Source organism: Coloeus monedula, assembly GCF_965178545.1.
Source record: "Coloeus monedula genome assembly, contig: HAP1_SCAFFOLD_425, whole genome shotgun sequence".
NCBI lineage: Eukaryota > Metazoa > Chordata > Aves > Passeriformes > Corvidae > Coloeus > Coloeus monedula.
In genome coordinates this window covers 35911-53865 of record NW_028120534.1, presented here as the reverse complement: position 1 = coordinate 53865, position 17955 = coordinate 35911, and positions in this window count along the sequence as shown.

The following is a 17955-nucleotide window of genomic DNA, read 5'->3' as shown; positions in this document are numbered from 1 at the left end:
GCCCAGGATTCTGTGCTGTTCTCTTGCTTGCTGTGCGAAGGGACTGTGGCTCCTGGAGGGATGTTGTGGAAGCAAAATGCTCTCTCGGCGTTGCCTTGCTCCGTGGGAGTTCCCACCACGGGCAGGTTTTTCCTAACAGCATCTGGTTCGTGTTCCCTTTCCCGCTGCAGGGAACTTCACGCGTGGATCCCGAGCAGCTCCTCCTTCGGTGAGTGGGAAAGGAACCTTTGGTGGTCGGAATTGTGCAGAGAGTTGTGAGCTTGGCGTGTGGCAGTCGAGCGCCAGCCTGGGAGGCTGAAGGAAAGTTCCTGCCAGTGTCTTTGCAGCAGCAGCAGCAGCAGCAGCAGCAGCAGCAGCAGCAGCAGCAGCAGCAGCAGCAGCAGCAGCAGCAGCAGCAGCAGCAGCAGCAGCAGCAGCAGCAGCAAAGGGATCCCTGGCACTTTTCTCCTTCTCTGCTGAAGAGCTTTTGAAGAGCTGCAGGTCTGGTTTTGCAGGCAGAAGATTGCTTGCTGGCTTTAGCCACGATGGAATATGGAATGCCCAGCAATAAGTGGCAATGTCGACTTTAGCCCATTCCTAGTCTGAACAGCTCCGAGTCCCATTTCTGCTTAGTGCAGCTGGATGTGTAGCTGAGGATAAATAAGGCGATAACTGAGAGAGAACTTCCCATCCCTCACGCTACCATCTGTCCACAGGGCACAAAAGCAGCATCAGCTCCTCCTCTGGCTCCCTCTGCTTCCAAAGAGGAGTCCAAAGAGGAGGAAGACAGCTGTGAACTTCCCCCCATTCTGGGGGCTGATGGTGAACCTCCCTCTGTCCCGGGAGATGAGGGCAAACATCCCACGGTTTGGGAATACAACAGTGAAGCTCCTGTGGTGTGGGGCGAGGATGGTGGACATCACCTGGTGTGGGACAAGGACAGCGAGGCTCCAGCGGCATGGGACAAGGAGGACGGACATCTCCCAGCATGGGAGGAGGACAGAGGACATCCTGTGATTTGGGAAGAGGAGGGTGCAATTCTCCCGGCATGGAAAGAGGATGGCAAACGTCCCGTGGCTTGGAAAGAAGACCAGGAACCTGCTGAATTTTGGGAAGAGGACCGGGAACCTCCCTCTGCTTGGGAAGAGGACACTGAAGCTCCCTGTGCTGCGGGATCCTGGGCTGAACATTCTGACAGCAGCAGAGCCCTGCAGCCAGAGGGCAGAGAGGAGTGGTGCCTGATGCAGCTGAGTACGTCTGCTCTGCTGCTGTGTGCCAGAGCAGGGTGCTGCGTGTGTGTCTCAGCATCAGCTGCACCCAGGCTTGCTCTGCAGCTGAATGTCACAGAGTCATTTATTGTCCTTGCCCAGCTGAGACCAAGGGGCTCCCGGCCCCAGGGAGTGGGGCTGCATTTTGGCCCTGCTGCAAGGTGGGGTCTCCATCTGGGAGGGAGCGTCTTCCATGTGGTTTCTTTCAGGGAGTACCGTGAGCGTGGGGGAGCCTGCCGAGAAATACCTGGAACTGGAGCAGGTTGGCCAAGGGTAAGTGCATGGCAGTTACTTCTGCACAAGCAGGGGCCAGGTATTTGCTGGTGCAGGATCAAGTGAGAAGCCAGGCAAGCTGCAAACAGCTTCAGACACTGGGGCACGATGCTGCTGTCTCTCAGTGCTGATCAGAATTGGTAACTGTGGTCAGAAGGCACTGTCAAAAGCCCCTGAGGCTGGCAGTGTCCTGCCTGCAGCAAGGAGCAGGACCTGGAAGATCTTCTGTCCCTGGAATTTGATTGCCTGAAAGAGCAGCTCACCATCTGGTGACTGTCTGGAGACAGTTCTCAAGAAGATTCCTTTCAAATATTTTGCTTCCAAAAATATCCACCGGTCAGGATTATCAACATAACGGTTTAGAAACAGAAACCAGAGATGAGCTAATAAGTGCTCTTTTCAGCTCAGGTAGTAAGCCCCGTACATTCAGTAACAGGCACAGAGCTGCTGCACTCGAGGGGAAAATGCATCAGCTGCCTGATGGCAGGGCCCTTGTGGATCCTGCAGCTCATAGGCAGGAAATGGAAAAGGATGAAATACATTCTTTTCCAGTTCATTAGACACCTGCTCCCACCCTAGGTTTTGGACTAAAGTAATTCAGCGTGGACATTTGGGATTTGCTCCAGCCCTTTTCCTTCGTGTTGGGCCTCAGTTTTCTCTCGCACACCTTGCGTGGCACAGGGCTGGTGGCTGCTGCGCTGCTGTTTGAAGGGTCGATGCACCCAGGTGTTTTGTAAAGGCTGCAGGCAGCAGAGATCTCCTGTCTGGGCTGGCTTTCACTCCCAGGGCCTAAAGCGCTGCTTCTTTCTTCTCTGCTGTTCTGTCTCCAGGGCTTTCGGAACCGTTTCTAAAGGACTCGACAGGGCCACTGGAGGAGAGGTCAGTGTCACCACGCCCAGTGCGTCGGGCAGCTCTCAAGGGCTTTCCCCTCTGCTGGGAGCTGTGGCTGCAGCTTTGGGGGGCCAGCAGAGCTTTCCTGCACAGGCTGTTCCTCTGAAGGCGCAGCAGTGTCAGCCTGCAGAGCACGGCTGGGACAGACTTGAGCCTTCTGAAGTGCCCAAAGGAATGCAAGGAGGGCAGCAGTGTCTGTCAGAGCAGGACACGCTGGTTTGGTCTTCATATCTGAAAGCATCAGTGCATCAGCTGGTGGAGGCTGAGGCCTAATTTATCTTCATCCCAGCCTCGGACAGGAACGCTGTTTAGCAGTTTTTCCATCCTGTGCTTCATCTTCAAAGGATACCTCAAGACCTAATTAAGGAGCGATCCTGCTTGGCATCAGTTTGGGGTTTTAGTCCTACTGCAGCTGTTCCCAGAGAGAGGGAGAGGAATGAGAAGATGGATGTGCAGAGCAAAGCTCTCCCCTAAACCCTGCAGCTGTGTTTGGGCCTGGTGTCAGTGACAGCCAGTGACAGGGATCATCTGAGCAATGTTTGTGCGTGTTTGCTCTGTTGTGCAATCCCAAACAGAGCAGTTGCCTTTGAAATCATGACCAAATCCCACAGGATTGCTAAAGGGTTCCCGGCTGTTTTGCTCTGTTTTCACAGAACCAGAATTACTTGCTGCTTGCAAAATGTGTTTGAATGATAATGAGAGTGGTGGTAAACTAAGGCTGTTTGAGAAGACTGCAGGTGCAGAGAATGTTGTGAGAGCTTTGAGGCTGAGAGCTGAGGGACCATTTCTGCAGAGCTTCCAAGGCCAAATGTCTCTGGCCCTGTGTCCTGTAAGCGGCCCCGCAGCGAGCAGAGAAATGGGCTGTGGGAATGTCACTTGCTGAGCCCGGGTGTCCCATCCCAAGGCAGTTTGGCACAGCCCGGCTCCGTCGCTCCACAAAGACTCACTCCGTGTTTGCTGCGGCCTCCTGCCCCAGACTCCTCCAGTTCAAGGGCTGCAATGTCCTTTCAGGTGGCCATAAAGAAAATGAGTCTCAGAGGGCAGAACGGGGAACGAGCTGTGAATGAGATCCTGGTCCTGAAGGACAAGAAGAACCCCAACATTGTCAGCTCTTTGGACAGGTGAGTGCTTCAGCTCTTATCCCATGCACAGGCCCTGCGTTAATCTCTCCTGGCATCCGCAGTCTGTAGCCTGTTTTGAAAAAGCCTCACCCGGCCGTAGCTTCCCAAAACAACAGCCTGTCAGTTCACTCCCTCCGTGTGCTTTTGTTGCTTGGGTTTGGTTTTTCCTTCAAGCTGACCCCATTTCCTGGGTCTTACAACAAGAGCTGATAAACCCTGTCAGAAATTATTTCCCTTGGCTTCTCCTTCCCAACTCTTTTCCTTTGCTGCAGATGCCAGGAAGACCAGGTTCTTGTTTCCAGAAACGCCTCATGTGCCCATTTTGCAATGGCCCTGCCTGTTTCTGAAGGGACTTTCTGCAAGGTTTTCGAAACACTTGACCACTTTTGTCCTAAGTGCTGCAGGGCCTCCTGCCCTGGATAACTCTGGAAGTTGTGTTGCCTTGTTCTGGAGGGAACGTTGGAACTGCTGAGTTCAGATGCTGAACCAGCTGGGGGCAAGTGTTGTGGTTCCACATTGATCTGGGCTGTTGCTAAACTGCATTTTTCACTTGCTTGCCATCTAAGGCCTCTCCTTTCTCACAGGCATCTCCTTCTCCCTTAGACTGTGCAGATGCCAAGGACTGTGCAGCCTGGCAGGAATGTCTCTGCATCGGATTCTGTCCTCATTTACAAGTGACCTGGAAACAAAACTCCACTCAAGGCTTTTCCATTGGGGAACTGAGCAGTGCACGTTCATCTCCACGCCATTGTTTGCCTCTTCCAGCTTCCTTGTTGATGAAGATCTCTGGCTGGTGATGGAATACATGGATGGAGGAACTTTGCAGGACGTTGTCAGACAGACACGCATGGCTGAAGGAGAGATGGCAGCTGTCAGTCGGGAGGTGAGGGATCCTGGTCATGCTTGCCATGGCTTGGACACAATGCTCCTTCCAAGCAGGGCCTGAGAACAGGAGTGGCTCCATGCTCAGAGCTTTGTTTCTGTGTTGTTTTTATGAGCTGGAGAAGAAAGAGCCTCTGAAGTGAACGGCCTGCCAGTGTCACTGCACTTCCACTCTGCTCTTGTCCTCTTTCCTGCTGTTATGGGACTCTCTTGTCTTTTTGGATTTGATTTGCTGTTCTCAGCTTTGCCTTGAACCATTAGCCTGGAGCTTGTCTGCACTGCACTCCTGGCCTGTCACAGCAAAGCTGCTGCTGGCAGAATTCTGAACTGTCCTTTCTTGTGTGATTGTGTATTCCGGCCATGGATTTCCACCCTCATGTTTCTTGCTCTCTCTCAGTGTCTGCAGGGCCTGGATTTCCTCCACTTGAACCGGGTGATCCACAGAGATCTGAAGAGCTCCAACATCCTTCTGGCACCGGACGGCTCTGTCAAGCTGGGTGGGTGTTCCTGGTCAGGCACGGCGCTCCCGGGCTGCGGGTGTGGGGCTGCTTCCCAGTGACGGCCAGAGCCCCACAAGTGCTGCTGGTGGCGGTGCCCGGCCCCTGCTGGCAGCTGAGAGCGGCTGCCCCATGCAGAGAGCTCAGGAGAGGAGCAGGGTGTCAGCAGTGGCTTTGCTCTGGGTATGGCCCTTGCAGAGGGGCGGCAGTTGGAATCTGAAGCTTCAAGGGAATCACTCAAAGCCACTGCATGAAAGCTGAGGGTTCCTTTAAGGGTCCACTTCCATCTTGCCTTGGCTACAGCCCTGAGGACTTTTCCAGCTGGATTCAGCACTGCATTCTCAGACTGAGAGTGGGCAATCTTTGTGCTTGCTTTCCTCATTCCAGCTGCCTTTGACAGTGTTTGTTTCTGTCCTCAGCTGATTTTGGCCTCTGCGCTCAGCTCAGCCCTGAGCAGGAGCAGCGCAGCTCCATGGTGGGCACTGCTCACTGGATGGCCCCAGAGGTTGTGACCAGTTCTCCTTATGGCCCCAAGGTGGACATCTGGTCCTTGGGCATTGTGACCATCGAGATGGTGGAAGGAGAACCTCCTTACTTGGAGCACACGGGGGCCATGGTAAGAGGCAAATTTCCCAGAGTTTGCAGAGGCCTGTGAGCACAGAGGGACCCCGCCCTGGGAGGAGCAGCCAGAGGGCTCTGCCCATCGGGAAGGGAATTCCCAGAGGATTTGAGCCTGAGCACAGACCTATATTCTGCAGTCTCCAGAATTTGCTTTGGGTTTTAAGTTGTTGCAGCTCTTCTGTCTGTGAGGATGACCTGAAAACATGAAGCCAGAGCATCAGCTCTAATCTTCTCTTGCAGAAAACCCCAGACCAAGCCCAAAACCCACACCAAAAGCCAACAAGTTTTCTGAAGGAGTTTCTGAAAGAGGTTCTGCGAGATGAACTCCCCCTGACTCTTCTCACTGGGAAACTTGTCTAAAACATGAAGATGATTGTTTAACATCCCCATAGTCTAATATATTTCTTTCCTAGCCCAAGCTACTTTCTCCATGTCACCAAGCCTGAGCTTTCAGCGACCCAAACCTCGGGTTCCTTGCCTGGCAGTTTCTGGGATGGAACATCATGAATGCATTTACTTGAGTGTCAGTGGCACTGCAGGGATGCATTTGATGTAAGAATCCTTGGAAATAACACAGGCAGACTCTTGCAAATGGCCTGTAAAGCTGGTGTCCGTATTTGGAGAAGCAAAATGGGTTATTTCTGATGGAGGTTCCAACTAACAAAGTCAGCCAATGACATTGGCTCTCAAGGCAAGATCATCTGGATGTTGGAATGGCTGTGGCTGCAGCAGCTTTTGGCTTTTTTGGTTGGCATAGAAAAATGAGCTCTGAGCAGCATCTCTGCCAGGGAGGAGAGTGCCCCTGGAGACTGGGGCTGAGAAACCGGGGTTGCTGTGAGCACTCGTGGGTGTGAAGGAAGCTGGCAGAGCTTTTTCAGAAGTGTTTGCTTTTCGCGCAGGCTCGCTGTCTGATCCGGCAGAACGGGACCCCGCAGCTGCAGGAGCCCAGGCGCCTGTCGGCTCTGCTGCGGGACTTCCTGGAGTGCAGCCTGGAGCCGGACGAGGAGCGGCGCTGGTCTGCCCAGGAGCTGCTGCAGGTGGATGTGAAGCGGCTGCAGGGGAAAGAGCAGCGCGAGGGAGGGGTTTTCTTGTGGGGCCCGCCTCCAATAGTGTCCAGTCTCGCTGCTTTTCACATGCAAAGGCAGCAGAATCCTGGCCTGGTTTGGCTTGGCAGGGTCCTTTGCAGGTCATCTGGACCAGGTGCCCCGCAAGGAGCAGGGACATCTTCAAGCAGATCAGGTGGCTCAGAGCCCTGCCTGAGCTGAGCCTGGATGTTTCCAGGGAGGAGGCACCTCCCACATCCATGGGCACCCTCTGCCAGTGTTTCCCCACTCTTCTGATAAAAAAATTCTGCCTCAGATCTGATCTGAGCCTGCTTCCCTCTCCTGAGTTTCAAACCATTCCCCTTTGTCCTGGTGCAACAGAGTCTGTGAGGAGCTTGACTTGGGAAAGTAACGGTTCATTTCTTTCTTTTTCATCCTTTGGGCAGCACCCATTTTTATCATCAGCCAAGCCTCTCTCCAGCCTGAGCCCTCTGATCACTGCAGCAAAGCAACTGAGGGAGCAGCGGAGGACCTGAAGCACCTGGGGACAGCTTTTCGTTACAGTAGTTAGAACAAGTGGATAGTTACGGTAGTTAGCACTGCTAGTTAGTTATGGTGGTTAGGAAAGCCTGGTAGTTATGGCAGTTTTTTGAATAAAAACTCTGTTAAACCTCAAATCCCTTGACGTGTAACTTCCTTTTCCCCTCGTGACTCAGCTGCCCGGAGCAATGCGAGGGGAGAGCGGGCCCAGCTTTGCCCAGAGCTGAGCCCCAGCAGAGCTCCGGCAGAGCCCAAAGCAGCCTCAGCATCGGCAGAGTCAGCCTGGAAGGGGGTGCCTGGAGCCGGAGGTCTGGGCAGGCAGGGCGTGCGGGCTACAGAGTAGCAAAGGCTCGAAGCAATGGCAGGGGTGGGGCGGCCGCAGCCTGGCTCCCAGCAGGGCAGGGAAGACAGGCTTGGGATCCCACGGTCTCTCCGGTAGAAGGAAAGCAGCCAAAGAAGCAGCCTCTCTCTCCGTCTAAACGCTGGGAACTGACTGCCCACAAACTTAGGTGGAAGAGTTGCACCCCTCCCCTATGACCAAGTCCTTTTTTTTCCTTAAGCACCCAGTAATTTGTCCCCCTGGCAACATCTATGGGGAAAATTCCTTTAAGAGAAAAAGAAAATAGGAGGAGAACTAAAACCCCAACATTATCAACCCTGAATTTTTTCCCATACTAACATGTTACATGAAACGGAACCCTTTTAACCATACACATACATGCATCACCCGAATTATATACATTTATACATGCAGATACTGATACAAGTACAGAGCTATGGGTAGTTCACCCTAAAACAAGGTCCCCTTGAGGTATGCATCGGGTCTCTCCATCCTTTTGCATCACCCACCAGGTACAACCTGGTCCCTGAGCAAAGACAACCCCACGGATGGGTTTGTCTTTGCTGAAGGCAGACTTTACCGAAACAGTTTTTCCAAGCATACCTCTCACGTGCACCACTGGAACCTTATCCCCATCTGTTGTTTGTAGGGGTTCGGATTGGGCAGGGCCTGCTCGGCTGGTGGAGCCTCGGGTGTTAACTAACCAGGTGGCTCTTGCTAAATGCACCTCCCAGTTTTTGAAAGTCCCCCCACCCAGTGCCTTCAAGGTGGTTTTAAGCAATCCATTACACCGCTCAACCTTCCCAGCTGCTGGTGCATGGTAAGGGATGTGGTACACCCACTCTATGCCATGTTCTCTAGCCCAGGTGTTAATAAGGCTGTTGTGAAATGAGTCCCATTGTCAGACTGGATTCTCTCAGGGGTACCATGCCTCCAAAGGACTTGCTTTTCCAGGCCCAGGATGGTGTTCTGGGCTGTAGCGTGAGGCACAGGGTAGGTCTCCAGCAATCCAGTGGTGGCCTCTACCATTGTGAGCACACAGCGTTTGCCTTGGCAGGTTTGAGGCAGTGTGATGTAATCAATCTGCCAGGCCTCCCCATACTTGTATTTGGACCATCACCCACCATACCACAGGGGCTTCACCCGCTTGGCCTGCGTGACCGCAGTTCATGTCTCACAATCATGGATCACCTGGGAGATACTGTCCATGGTCAGATCCACCCCTCGATCTCGTGCCCACTTATAGGTGGCATCTCTGCCCTGATGACCTGAGGCATCATGGGCCCATCGAGCTGGGAACAACTCTCCTTTATGTTGCCAATCCAAGTCTATCTGGGACACCTCTATTTTCACAGCCTGATCTACCTGTTTGTGGTTACGTGTTCTTCATTAGCCCGGCTCTTGGGAATGTGAGCATCTACATGATGGACCTTCATGGATAGCTTCTCTACCCAAGTGGCAATGCCTTTCCACTCCTCAGCAGCCCAGATTGGTTTTCCTCTGCGCTGCCAGTTTGCCTTCTTCCACCTTTCCAGCCAACCCCACAGAGCATTGGCTACCATCCATGAATCAGTGCAGAGGTAGAGCTTTGGCCACTTCTCTCTTTCAGCAATGTCAGGAGCTAATTGGACAGCTTTGAGCTCAGCAAATTGTCTTGATCCCCCTTCTCCTTCAGTAGCCTGTGCAACTTGTCATGTGGGACTCCATAGAGCGGCTTTCCATTTCCAGCCAGCGCCTACAATTCGGCAGGAAGCATCAGTGAAGAGGGCGTATTGTCTTTCACTCTCTGGTAGCTCGTTATATGGTGGGGCTTCTTGGGCACGTGTCACTTGCTCCTCTTCTTCTTCAGAAGATAACCCAAAAGTCTCACCTTCCGGCCAGTTTGTAATTATTTCCAAGATCCCAGGGTGACTTGGGTTTCCAATTTGGGCGCGCTGCGTGATGAGGGCAATGCCTTTGCTCCAAGTAGCGTCGGTGGCGTGATGCGTGGAAGGAACCTTTCCCTTGAACATCCACCCCAGCACCGGTAGTCGGGGTGCCAGGAGGAGTTGTGCCTCTGTGCTGATTACTTCTGAGGCAGCTTGGACTCCTTCATTAGCTGCCAAGATCTCTTTCTCTGTGGGAGTGTAGTTGGCTTTGGACCCTCTGTAGCTTCAGCTCCAGAATCCCAGTGGTCAGCCCCGAGTCTCACCAGGCACCTTCTGCCAGAGGCTCCAGGACAGACCATTGTTCCCGGCTGCAGAATAGAGCACATTTTTCACCTCTGCTCCTGTCCTGACTGGGCCAAGGGCTATGGCGTGAGCGATTTCCTGCTTGATCTGGGCAAAGGCTTGCTGCTGTTCAGGGCCCCAGTGGAAATCGTTCTTCTTTTGGGTAGCCAGGTAAAGAGGGCTCATGATCTGGCTGTACTCGGGAATGTGCATTTTCCAAAAACCTATGGTGTTTAGGAAAGCTTGTGTTTCCTTCTTGTTGGTGGGTGGAGACATTGCTGTGATCTTATTGATGACCTCAGTGGGAATCTGACGTCATCCATCTTGCCACTTTACTCCCAGGAGCTGGATCTCTTGAGCAGGTTCCTTGACTTTACTCTTCTTGATGGCGAATCCAGCTTCCAGGAGAATGTGGATGATTCTCTCTCCTTTCTCAAATACCTCCGATGCCGTGTTCCCCCACACAATGATATCATCAATGTACTGCAGATGTTCTGGGACCTCACCCTCTTCCAGTGCAGCCTGGATCAGTCCATGACAGATGGTGGGACTGTGCTTCCACCCCATGGTCAGTCGGTTCCAGGTGTACTGCACACCCCTCCAGGTGAAGGCAAACTGAGGCCTGCACTCTGCTGCCAGAGGAATGGAGAAAAAAGCATTAGCAATGTCAATAGTGGCACACCACTTTGCTGCTTTGGATTCCAGCTTGTACTGGAGCTCCAACATGTCCGGCACAGCAGCGCTCAGCGGTGGAGTCACTTCATTCAAGGCACGATAGTCCACAGTCAATCTCCATTCCCAATCAGACTTGCGCACAGGCCAGATGGGGCTGTTGAAGGGTGAGTGGGTCTTGCTGACCACCCCTTGGCTCTCCAGCTCACGGATCATCTTTTGGATGGGAATCACAGCATCTCAATTTGTCCGATGCCGGCGGTGCACTGTCGAGGTGGCAATTGGCACTCGTTGCTCTTCCACTTTCAGGAGCCCAACTGCAGAAGGATTCTCTGATAGTCCAGGCAGGGTGTTCAGTTGCCTAACGCCCTCTGCCTCCACAGCAGCAATCCCAAATGTCCACCTGAGTCCCTTTGGGTCTTTGTAACAGCCGTTCCGGAGGAAGTCTATGCCCAGAATACACGGGGCCTCTGGGCCAGTCACAATCGGATGCTTTTGCCACTCCTTCCCAGTCAGGCTTAACACGGCGTTTGGTGCTCGAACCATGAGCTCTGGCGTGCCCCAGGTCAGAGACAGTCCAGCTGTGTCACTTCTGTGCATCGCAGAATCGACTTTGGGATCAGGAAAAGAGCTGCTTGCTGGGCCAGCTAGCTGGCTTCTCGGCAGAGGGAACATGGCAGGAGCCGACAGGATCGGCTCACGTTAGCTCAGAGACAAAGGACGAGAGAGGCTGTTCAGGTTTGACTTCTAACAGGTTTATTGTTACAAGTTTCGCTACCCAAACGAGCTCGGAAGGCTGGAATCCGATGTGTTGGTATGTGATGGGATTGGTGGGATCGGCTACTGAGGCTTTTCCCTCAGTTTTATAGGGAATTTGAAAACCCCGGTGAAAGGGGAAAACAACCAATGAGTTACAAGCCAGGGGGAGGATACAATGGAACAAGAACCACTGCGGGGGGGGGGGGAACCGAGAGGCGGGAGTTATAACAGAACCAATGAACGACCGAGTAACCGAGAATTTTCCCGAACCGGGGGAGGTGGCTTGGGCCTGGGCACCACCCAGGGGGTGCGGCTTAGGCTTCTGAGCCGCCCATCGACCTCTGAGTCGGCCTCTTTGGGGAACTCGATCCAGGGGAGGGACTGGGATTGATTGGCATCTCACTGCCCCAGCCCTGCAGTGGGCTGGGTCACACCAACATCTCCCCCTTCTTTATTACTTTGAAATGAGGGGGAAGGCTTAAGGGATTTCAAAACCGAACACTTAACAATGGGAATGGCTAATGAAATTAACAACTCCATAAAGAAACCCCATACAATGTCCTTGATAATGGAAGGAATCTCCCTGCTGGAGCTCCCGGTGCAGAGGAGGAGCTGCAGCAGCAGGTGGGACAGCAGCAGGTAGGATGTCATCATGCTGTCAAGGGAGGTAACTTTAGGAACAGTATAACACAAATAAAATTAATACAAATACAGTCAACTTAAATAACAATGGCTCCCTTGGACTCCCTCTCTTTCAAAACAAAATGAGGGGTCATTTTGGGAAGGGAGACACATTTTAAGGAGACTGGGAGATGGAGGGTTTGTTTTTCAGGCCTGGAGGAAGTCTTTTTTCCAGGTGGCTTGATTTTTCTTCTTTTCCAGGCTGTGGCAGCTTCTTTCCTTTGTTTGGCATCCGCAGGTGGTCTCAAAAAGGGTTTGATCCACTTCCCAGGGATCCATCTTGGACCCTCTGGGGTGGAAACACACTCGTGGCCTCTACCCCGGGTGACAGGGGGTACGGGCCACATATTTGTAAAGTATCAGGGTCTTTTATTAGGATCTCAGGTCTCTCAGTCAGTTTATGTTTGGCAGAGTTGGTGAAGTGTCTCATTATGGGAGGATCAGGTTCCTCATAGGAGCAGTTTAAAAAGTTCAAAGTGAACAACGCTTTGGACAGTCTTGTGATGGGGGCAGCGATCTCATTGCCACCTTTTTGTTGTTCTAGCATTATTTTTAGTGTTTGATGTTTCCTCTCTACGATGACTTGGCCTGTGGGCGAGTGAGGGATGCCAGTGATGTGATCCACACCCCACTCACTCATTGTAGATGCAAAAATGCTGCCAGCAAGGATTTTTCTTGCTATTTTGTAAGTCCGTGAGAGACTTTTCTCTCTCACAGAAGAGGTAGCAGGGTATGTAAACAACCAAGCCACCTGCAAACTTGGAAAGTCTTGTTTATGGTATAGTAGAAAATATTTTGACAATGGATGTTTTAGGATTTTAGCCAATCACCCCAAGGGGTGGCTGATCCTTTTTCCAATTAGACTATGAAGAAAAAAGTCTATAAAAGAGTTTGTAAAATAATTAATTAAATCAATCTTGCTGCACAATTCCTGCTTGCTGGATCTTCTCTCCTCCTCCTCCCTATGGCTGAGGGACACGGTGATATACCGTAGGAACCAGGCCTGCGGTAATAATTAGTGCATGCCAACGTGACCTGCACGCTGAGACGTGTCCTGCAAGCTGCAAGCCAAGCTGAATTTCCTTAGCGGTACGCTTTTTTTTTCTTTCTTTTTCTAAAATCTCGTGTTTATTTTCTCTTTGCCCCCTCCAGCCCTTGTCCCCCTCCCGGAGGTTTGTGGGGCGCTGCTGTCCCTCAGCCCTTCCTGCCCCGGCACCCGCGGCCGCTCCGGTGCCCTCAGGCCCCGGCTCGAAGCGAAACCACAAAACCCTCTGGAAAGAAAGCCGGTCTGGGGGAAAACCCTGCAGGGGGGATTGAATGCCACGGACAGCGATTGCTGAGAGTTGGAGATTCCAAACTCTCCAAGGGGCCGGAGGGAACCGCGCTGCGGCCTCGGGGCCTCCTTGGGGCACCGCGGGGACCCCTGAGCAGAGCGACTCTTCCCGCCCCCCAAAATCTGCAGCTTTGGGTCAGCTGAGAAAAAGAGCTGGAAAAAGGGGCTGGAAAGGGGCTGGAGCCCGAGGGGACCCCTCAGCCATGGCCCAGAGCAGCCACAGGAAAATGCCCCGGAAACCAAGGAAATCGATGGAAGGAATGAGGAATTTTGGAACTCTTTCCGCTGCTGTTTCCAGAAGGTCCCGGCCGGGTCCTGCCGGGAGGAGCCGGGGGCGGGGAGGGGCCTCAGGGCTTAATTGGGGAGAAAAGTTGAATTGGGGCAAGGAAACTTGAATGGTGGGGAGAAGATGTGAACGGAGGGGATTTGAATGGGAGGGGATGATTTGAATTGGGCAGAGAAAATGAAGTGGGGGAGGAGCCCCCCAGCCCTCGGCTGTGCCCCGAAGGTGCTGCCAACGCTTCCCCTGCTCCCACCCCCCGGGCTGGGGGCGCGGAGCTGCCGCTGCTCCCCGGGAATGCAACGGGATAAAAACTCCACTCAAGCTTTTATGTTCCCAGTCATTCCCAGTAAGATCCCCCTTGCCCCCAACATGGTCCCAGTTGTTCCCAGTCATGCCCTGTATGGTTCCTTTCACTCTCAGTCCCTCCCAGTAGAGTAAGGTAGAGCCCCAGTCACTTCCAGTATGAACCCAGCCACTCCCAGGCAGTCCCTCTATGATGCCTTTTGTCCCATCATGGTCCCAGTTGCTCTAAGCATGATCCCAGTATGAGTTCAAACACCCTCAGTATGATTCCAGGTAACTTCCCAGTAGGAGTCTGGTTTGATTCCTGTCAGCCCCAGTATGATCCCAGTCACTCCCAGATACTCCCAGAACTATGCCAGTCACTCCAACATGACCCTGTCACTCCCAGTATGATCCCAGTATGACCCCAGCATGGGCCAGCTGCTCCCAGGATGATCCCAGTTGCCCCCTTCATTTTTCCAATTGCGCCCTTTCACCACCACTGTGGTTCCAGTCACTCCCAGTACAATCCCAGTCATTCCCAGTATGATGCAAATCACTCCCAGTATATCCCAGCAGCACCCATTGGCCCTCAGCATGTTCCCAGTAGCTCTCAGTGTGGTCCCAATATATCCCAGTATAATCCCTGGTGCTCCAAATCTGGTCCTGCCCAGTCCTGATCCTGGTCCCAGTGTATCCTCCTGTTCCATTCTGTCCCAGTCCATTCCGGTCCCTTCCCGGCAGCCACCGCCGTTTCCCAGATCCTTCTGCCCCCCATCCCCCAATCAAAGCTGCCCCCTGCCCCCCAAGATGCTGACGGGGATCGGGGACTTCGTGTTGGGCTTCATCTTCCTGGCGCTGGGGCTCGGCTTCTACCTGCGCAAGAAGGTGACGGGAGGGGCCCGGGGGTCGTGTCCCCCCTCCCCCGGAGCTCTGTGCTCCCCCGGGGCCCCCCAGCCCGGTGTCACCCCCTTTGCTCTGCCCACAGAGCTCCTGAGCCGCCGGCGGCCGCAGCCCCTCCCCGTGGCCTCGGGCCCGGCCGGGACCCCCCACTCCGTCCCCGCGCTGATTTTGGGGGGTCGTGTGTCCCCCCCAGCCCCGCTGTCACTCTGCCCCTGCCCGGCTGCTCCCAGTGTTCCCAGGAAGGCTTCCCAGTTCGCCCCGGTCCCGTTTATTGGGGAACAGTGGGAAGTGACTTTGGGGGATCCCGCGGGGGGACCGAGAGTGGAGGGGGCGGAACCGGCCCCAGGATAGATCGGGAATGGGGACTCCCGTGTGTCACCCCGCTCTGTGGGGTCCTTGGGAGGCACCTGAACCCCAAATCGGCACCCAGCGAACCCCAAAGGCGCAGAGACCCCCCCCCATAAGCCGCCCCACAGCCCCCAAGGACCAACCAAAATTCCCCGCGAGTATCAGATAATCAGAGAAGGCGCTGAACAACCTTCAGCCAATCAGAGCGCGCGGCGCTGGTGACTCACCAGTTGCCAGGCAGACCCGCAGCGCCCAGCGCTCCCCACCCGGACCCCACCTGCGCCCCCCCCTCGCCCCCAGCGCCCCCCGCCAGGGGAATTTGGGGAGGGGGCGCGTGGGGGGCTCCCAGGCCGGGCCCACAGCCCAGCCCTGCCCCAGCCCGACCTATCCCGGCTCCCTCCCTGCTCCTCCCGCGGGATGCGACCGCGCTGGGAAAACGGGGGGCCAAGGGTGGGCGCTGGGCCCGGGGGGAGCAGGAGAAGGGATGGGGGAGGAGGAGAAGGAGAAGGAGGCATCTTTTAATGGTATTTTATTGAGTCTCATTTTTTAGACATCAGGATCAATTCTCTCCGGGCGTCAGGGCGAGTCCCTCAGGGCTCTGGGGCTCTGCTGCCGGCTCACCCCGTGCCAGCCCAGCGCCAGCGCTCAGCGGGGCTTTGGCTTCCCGTGCCCTTTCCCGTGTGCCCAGCCCAGCGTCACCACCCCCGTGTCCCCAGGTCGTGCCCCACCCCTTCCCCCCTCCCCCTTTGTCGAGACACGGAGGATGAGAATTTCCCCACCATCCACCCCAAAGGCTCCCCCGAGGCCATTTCCTCTCGTCCTTTCCCTTGGGAGCAGAGCCCCAGCCCTCCTGGCTGCCCCCTCCTGTCAGGGACTTGGAGAGAGCCAGCTCCCCCCTGAGCCTCCTTTCCTCCAGGTTCAGCCCCCTCAGATCCCTCAGCTGCCCCTCAGAAGTCCTCCAGACCCTTCCCCAGCTCCATTCCCATCTCTGGACGTGCTCCAGCCACTCCATGTCTTTCTTGAAGTTTGAAGCCCAGTCGCTGCCCTGTCACTGCAGGTGCCAAAACCCCAGCGAGACTCCTTGGAAATGGGGGTAGAGAGGAGCCCTTCAAAGGGAAACGTGTGCGAAAATGCTCCCAATGGCCGAGCGGGTTTGGTGTGGCTGCGGGAGGAAGAGATGCTCCGGGACTCCGCCTCGGCCCCGGAGCGGAGCGGCCCGTGCTGCCCCGGGGCGCGCGGGGCTCGGCCGTGGGGCGCGCGGGGGGCAACGGACACACGGGCACCGGACACACGGACACGCGGACAAACGCTCCCAGCGCTTCAGCGGCAGCGGCAGCAGCGGCAGCAGCGGCAGCAGCAGCACAAGAGCAGCACAAGAGCAGCGAGTCCACGAACCCTCTGCTAAGTCCCTTCTCCTGCTCCTCCTCTCCCTCTGCCAGTGTCTCGCACCCTCTCCCGCTCTCCCTTTCGTTCCCCAAGCCCCCCCTCCCGCGGCCTCCCTCTCCCTGTGCCCGGCCGGGCCATGCCCCCTCCCCGCCCCCGGCCCCGGGCGGGGCTGCCCCCTCCCCGCCCCCGGGCGTCCCGCCGCGGTCCCGCCTCCGCCCGGCTCTCGCCGTCCTGGCTGTGGCGCTGCTGGGCGGGCATCAGTGCCTGGCTCCTGGGCACCATCGCCAGCCCCTGGCTCCGGCTGGCCCGACCCCGACCCCGACCCCTGCCCCGACCCCGACCCCGGCTCCTCCCGGGGCCCGCCGGGGACACAGGCGGCGCATCCGCTCCCGCCGCCTCCGCAGCGTCTTCCCCGCTCCGAGCTCCGCCGCTCTTGAGCGCGGCCGCCGGCCCCGAGCCGCCGGTGTCCGCTTCAAAAGAGGCAACATGTGGGGATGGCCGGCCCGGGGCGGTTGAGCGGCGCTCGGGGGCCGTTCCTGGCCCCGGGCCGAGCGCTGACGGCCGCGTCTCGCCGGCACGGAAGGCGCAGCAGGGCCTGAAGGAGCGCTACCGGCTGGGTTCGCTGCTGGGGCGCGGCGGCTTCGGCAGCGTCTTGGCGGCGACGCGGCTCTCGGACGGCGCCCCGGTGAGTGGCGGGGCCGGCGGCGGGCGCAGGAGGCGGGGGGCAAAGGAGGAGGAGAAGGAGCATGGGGCTCGGCACGGCGGGCGGCGAGCTCAGCCCGCTGCTCCCCTTGCCTTGCAGGTGGCCGTCAAACGGGTGCCACGGAACCGCATCCACCATTGGGGCCAGCTGGTGAGTGAGCGAGGGGCAGCGGGAGAAGCCGGGGCGCGACAGGCGGGGATGAGCCGAGGCCCGGCAGGGTGGAAGCCGCCAGGACGCCTCGAGGGAGAGCGGCCGTGGGGCCAGCGGAGCGTGCAGAGCGTCCCCGGCTGGCTGAGGGCTTGCCGAGCCCCGGCACGGCATCGGCCCCGCTGACGGCATCGTGCTCCTCCCACAGCCCGACGGCACCCGAGCACCACTGGAGATCGTGCTGCTGGACAAGGTGTCCGCTGGCTTCCCCGGCATCGTCCAGCTCCACGAGTGGCTGGAGCTCCCCAACAACGTGGTGATGGTGCTGGAGCGGCCGGAGCGGTCTCAGGACCTCCTTCACTTCATTCGGGCACGGGGCTTCCTGTGCGAGGAGGTGGCGCGGCACCTGTTCCACCAGGTGCTGGAGGCCGTGCGGCACTGCACCAGCTGCGGGGTCCTGCACCGGGACATCAAACCGGAGAACATCCTGCTTGACCTGGCCACCGGGCAGGCCAAACTCATCGACTTTGGCTGTGGCACCTACCTGCAAGCCGCAGCCTACACCAGCTTTGCAGGTGAGCCCACGCAGGGGGAGGCTCCTGGTAGCGGCATCTCCCAGCCCAACATCTCATGGCCCAACATCTCCCAGCCCAAGCCGGCTGTGGCAGGGGGGATTCTCCCTTTTGCTGCCAGTCATGGCAGCCGGAGTCTTCAGCTGAGCTGCTTTTGAGCGGCGCTGGCTGAGGGCCCATCTTCCAGCCCTGCTGGCAGCCTTTGCCAGCCACTCTGCCCA